The sequence below is a fragment of the Odocoileus virginianus genome, chromosome 22 (assembly GCF_023699985.2).
Source record: "Odocoileus virginianus isolate 20LAN1187 ecotype Illinois chromosome 22, Ovbor_1.2, whole genome shotgun sequence".
Classification (NCBI taxonomy): Eukaryota; Metazoa; Chordata; class Mammalia; order Artiodactyla; family Cervidae; genus Odocoileus; species Odocoileus virginianus.
In genome coordinates, this window is record NC_069695.1 from 47954353 (window position 1) to 47960352 (window position 6000).

Below are 6000 nucleotides of genomic sequence, written 5' to 3' on the forward strand. Positions count from 1 at the left end.
TCCCTGGTAGCTCAGACAGTAAAGAATCTGCTTGCAATGTAGGAGACCAGGGTTCAATTCCTGGGTCAGGAAGATCCTCTGAAGAAGGGAACGGCTACCCACTCTAGTATTCTTACCTGGAGAACTCTATGGACAGAGGAACCTGGTGGGCCACATGTGGAGGTATATGCAGCCACAAAGACTCAGACACTACTGAGCAACCGACACTTTCGCTTCTTTCTTTTCATGTGTTAATTAAAATTGAGAAAAAATTAAAGTTAGCCCTTCCCAAGCATAAGTGCATATTTAAAGTTTTACATTATAAATTAACTATACTTCAATAAAGAATGGTCAAAAAATTTTACAGTAAGCAAATATACCTAAACTGAAGATTTCCCCATATTTCCAGAAAATGTTGAGCATATTTTTCAGTAAATGCAATTGTGAAAATTGAGTTACAGATTGTTCATTTTTAAAATTTCTCCCCTCACCATGCACCTCTTTCTAAGATGGCTCTAGACAATTTGGCACCCTGAGGCAGCAATTTCAGGAGGATAACCTCCCCCATTTTTGTCTTTGGTCTGAAGTTTTAATGTCAAAATAAGGTCTTAATATGATCCTTTCACAAATACAAGTCTGACTGATGCTGTAATTACATTAGTTCTTTGTCAAAGGTTATATTCTTCTGTCCTCTTCTGCAGTCACCACCCATCAGCATCTCCTTTAAATACCTGCTTTTTTCTCCCAACACCTACATGCCACTCGCTGGCTGTCCAGGTGGGTTTAGAGAACCAAGCTCCACGGTGGTGTCACATGCCTGAACACCTGAGCTGGTCCTCGTGTTCTCCACCCATCTCAGAGGATCCTGGAGAGGCGATCCTGGAACTCCTCACCACAGTTGTGTTTGCTTTTGCTCCAGGTCTCATAGCCCCTGTGTGGTGGTTCCAACACTGTCAGGGAAGAGATGCTCATCAAGATGAACATCAGTGGACAGACACATGCATTTGGTGCGGAAGGTTTATAACCATAACGTGGGGAAGACTTCAATTGCTGCACTTCTACTGGCAGGGCCCGACCTCACCTCCCAGGTGAGACCAAGGTAGCATTCAAGGATGCGTCTATCTTGCAAATACTCTTCCAGATAGTCTTCAAGGTGGTCCTCCGCTCAGTGTTCTGAGCCTGCTCCTGGCACTTGAATGTGGTGGTCAAGGGGAGGAGGAGCATGGCCAGCTGTGCAGCGCGGGGTGGCACCGGGCCCCAGAGGCCCCACAGAGCCCGCAAAGCACCCATGCAGCAGCACAGGCCTCCCACATCAACTATTTATCATCCCCTAAAGATAAATATGTGAGTTATCTAACCCAGTTTCCCAGAGCACAGCACCATGATTTGCACATAAGTTGTCAGGATAACCTTTTGAACAGAGGCATGGATGCTGCCACTAGGAGCTTTACCCAAAGCCAAAATCTCCCCTGTCCAACTCACAGCCATTTTCTAAAGACAGGTTCACATCACATCCAAGCTCTTTTATCCTTAGAACAAGTTCCCAATAATAATCACTAAACCTGTGTTCAATTTCTTTGACACATTTTTCCTGGTTATTTCAAGTAACCTTTGTAAACAATCAAATATTACTAGTGAGATTATTTTAGGTTAATTTGTATTCTCTAAATATTACTTTGTTAACAATAATATCACCACATTAATTATTTATATGAATGACTTTGTAAGTACTCTCTCATATGAGGCATCTTCCTCTTTCCCAAGGCTGGTTTGAAGAAGAAACCATACCTTATATCTAGAGATTATGAGGTATCTTATTCTCAACACTGGATTAGGAACTAAGGCTCTCTAAAAATGCCACTGATATAGTCCAACCAGCAATTTTCTATCATTGCCCTCTATTATTTAACCAGTAAAACAAACCACTTTAAAAACAAAGAAAATGAAAAGGACATTTAGTAGACAAGATTCACGAAAGATTTCTATTAAATACTTTTTTTTGGATGCATCAACTATGTAAATAAAAGACATCCTCTGTCAAGTATTTTGACATAGAATCTGATTTTTTAAAATATATTTTAAAAGTCTAAATATATATGTAGTATTTGTTGTGTTTTTCCTGAAATACCAATTTTTAACAATTTTAGAAATTCATACGCCATTGCAAATTTTAGTGAAATTAAAATATTTTAGAGTAGCAACCTAATAAGTCAAGCTAATAACATCAATTCTAGAGAATAATCTGATAGTCCAAGTAAATACACCTGCATTTAATAACTTGCTAAACCTGTTGCTATATATACTCTAGAGAAATCCTGAAAAGGTTCATAAGGAGATACTTTGGGCCTGTTGACTGCAGTTTTGTATGCAGTATTAGAAGGACTGAGGCAACTACTCACCCATCTCTGGGGGAAAAGGCTAAGCAAAAGGACATGTGAGCAGGGTTTGGGATGCCACGGGATGCAATGGACTAGATGAAGCCAGCGACATGACTAGATCATAAAATGATTGTAATATAAACATGATTGGAACAAGTGAGAAACAAAATGAGGCCTATACCACAATAACATATTTTAATTACAAATACATGCCCATCAACATTTACATAAGGAAAACTTACACACCTAAAGCATGAACTATACACACACACACACACACACACACACACACACACATAAATATATATTTGGATGGGACAACACAAACTGCAAAAAAATACTGAACTTATCAATCACTGTTAGTGATACCACAGTTGTAATTCTCAAATTACGTTTGTAAGTTATATTGAACAAATGAATAATATATATTGTTGGGTGTGAGCATTTTCATTGGGAAAGAAAGGAGTTATAAATGTAGAAGGGAAAATGGTGAGAAAGAATTTAGCATTGAATTTTAATTACTGGTATTAACATGAGCTCATATTTTCTAAAATATGTGTATATTTTAGTGTTGTCCACAGAAATAGCCCAGGAGCGACAAGACCTTAATGGCAATTAACAAACCCAGATCTTGGTGACTATGCCAAGGCTCCTTGGAGTAATTTCTCTAGGACAGAGAAAGTACTGATGAATAAGTAAAAGTACAGTAACTTTTTGAACCAGAAAACACTTAAAGAGATGACAGAGTCATATCAAAAGCACCTAGAAGCCACCTGAAGGGATTCCACATTCCAAATTTAGGTCAATTTGAACATTAAGAAGAAAAATTATAGCAAGGGATGTTGACACATTGAATCTTAAGAAATGAATGGATCAAAAGAGGAGGAGGGTATCTGAAATAGAATATACATCTATAAACCACTTTTATGTACATCTGAAACTAACACAATATTTTACATCAACTACACTTAAAAAAAAAAGAGTGATGAAAAACTCTTCTTTACAGATGAATGCTAGGAAAATAGTTAGAAAATAATTGCTTTGCAACTCCCAAGAGACAGACTAAGACGATGACAGACCAAAGAGGACATGCTAACAACTGCTAATCTGAGTTCTTCATTTTATTCACCTTTCAACATTTCTATAGCTTTGTAAATTTTACAAATAAATGTAACAAATTTAAAAACAGACACCCAGGATGCTACCATGTTTCTCAAGGACTCATGCAAAATAAGGATATAGATGAAACACTATATAATTGTTTACCATGGGACAGGAGAAACAGGAATAGGGAAACAGGAAAAAGAGATCATATTTCACTGTCATTTGAAATGACACTAACACTTGAAGATGCCATTTTGCCAGGGGAGAACAGAAACAAAAATAAAGAAAAAGATGGAATCATATTCCAAGATCAATAAAGCTGCTAAAATAATTTGTTTTAACTCTCTCTTCTTTAACATTTCATCTAATCTAAGCCTTGTTTATAAATTCAGTACACAAAATATCACAGAATAATATTTTCTTTTGTGGGAACCAACAGTACAATACATATTTACTCAGAAACATAATTGCATAGTGAATGTCCCTTGCATTTTTATTACTTTTAACACAGAACCTCAACAGGGGAGTGTGAACTAGAATGATCTGAAATAGAAAAGGACTTAACTATTGGTATCTTTATATTAAAAAAAAATCATTTATGCAGAGAAAGATTTTGAAATCTTGCTATTTTCTCCAAACTTTTGAATTTTTCACTTCCTTCCAGAAAAAATAGTTTAATGTAATAATCACATGGATATTTGCATATGAAAAGCATCTACTTAATTAGAGCTTGACTGTCAAACTTGCCCCAAATAGGAGGATGAAAACATCAAAACAAAATAATACCAGATCATCAAAGCAAGAAGCAGAGCAGCAGGAAGTCCAGACATTAATAACAAGATAAGTTCCAGTAAGATATAATATGCTAGCATTTCTTAAGTCTTTATCAATTTGAACCACACTTTTTCATGCAAAACATAAGAATAAAACCTTTCAATAAAAACCGTCATTATATGTAAATTGGTTATAAGAAGAGAGTCTTCTGGAATCTATACTGTGGAACCGTAACAACTGGGTTCCTTCAAGTTATAGGATCATAACACTTGGGAAATACTTTAAGAGACAATGAAAAGTGGACTGAGGATAGTGGTGGCGACCACCCAGTAAAGTGCCAGGGTTGGCACTCTGTAATCCATAACACTTGTTTAACCTGTTCTACTTGCTTAAAGTTCCCAGCGGCTCAAAAAGAGTTAGGCTTTGCACAGGAAAGGCTTCCCTGTTGCTCAGACGGTAAAGAATCTCCTTGCAACGGTTCGATCCCTAGTCAGAAAGATGCCCTGGAGAAGGGAATGGCAACCCACTCCAGTATACCCTAACCGAAAGAGTCTGCAGCTCTCGGCATTTAAATACTTCAACAAGCTGACCCATTACCCAAGACTGTTCCACATTTGTAAGTCATGTTATACTTCAGAAATCCCTTGAAGCTCCATGAAGACCAGGAAGCTTAAGCTTCAGACCCCTGTTACACATGCCCTTTATGTATTCGAAACTATGCATTATTTTCCTTAAAGACTGCACCAAAATTGTACTAGCTTTTCGAACCTGAGGGGTGGGATCTGTTAGATTTGTGAAACAAGGAGACTATGAGACTCACGTGGCTCTAAAGACGCGGAAGCCTCCTTAAGCAAACCAATAGCTAAGCCTATAAATGCCTCAAGGTTATAAGACGCCAACGCTGAGGACAACCAATCACAAAGAGCCAGCTAGGTTTTAAATGACAGCCAATAAATAACGCCCTCACTTCACTTCAGCACTTTCTCTATAAAATGTCGGTTCTACGCTCATTCAGTGGAGCGGTCCTAACCGCTTCCAGGTGCTGCTACCTTACTGGAATGGATTTTTTATCAAATAAACTCTTAAAAGTTTGAATGTGCCTCCGTTTATATTTTAAAACCAGAAAAACAAGCCAAAGGGACCCCAAAAGCCCCCAGAAACCCCGAGCGACCAGGCGGAGTTACCTGCGGAGTTGCTGCCTCCTCGCGGCCTGCGGAAGTCATGGGAATGTCCCCTCCCTTCGGATCCCGCTCCTCGTTGAGCAGCTTTGCGTCGGGAGCTTTCACACTTTAACAAAAGTCTGAACTTTTTCTGAAAACTGGGGCTTGAAACTGGCTGGAGTTGGCTTAGGTCTAACTTAGAAACCGGACTAGTTCCAGGGTCGGACTTAGAAAGTACAACTTAGAAAGCAGTCCGGGTTCTGGTTCTGGTTCTGACGGGTCTTGGGTCAGACTGGTTCCGGCCTCAGACGAGGTCTGACTAAAAGTGGACTGGGCCCACGTGAGACCTCTGGGGACTAAAATTTGATTTTAAGCCTGAACAGCAGGTGAGTACCAAAGATGATCTTGAATCACAGTTGTCACAGCGGAGACCTGGTAACCGAGAAAACTCGTAACCGTGTCCATTTAGGAGCAGCCGCTCAGGAAAAGGGCTAGGTCAAGCATCTCTGTGAAGGGTATGGGGAGGGTTCTTTTTCCTTCCCTGCAGTTTCTGGGGCCCAAGAGAGTCGCTAGGACACCCCACTCACTCTGCAGACCGCATCCCG

At 39.2% G+C, this 6000-nt stretch overlaps 1 long non-coding RNA gene across 1 annotated transcript in view; it reads right to left on the minus strand.

The window, feature by feature from the left end:
- LOC110143082 (uncharacterized) overlaps positions 1-5641 on the minus strand; it is a 199234-nt gene extending 193593 nt beyond the window's left edge. Inside the window, exon 1 of the long non-coding RNA XR_011482820.1 lies at positions 5420-5641. This is a non-coding gene — a long non-coding RNA (uncharacterized lncRNA). The remainder of the gene's footprint in view (positions 1-5419) is intronic.
- Between the last annotated feature and the right edge of the window lie 359 nt (positions 5642-6000).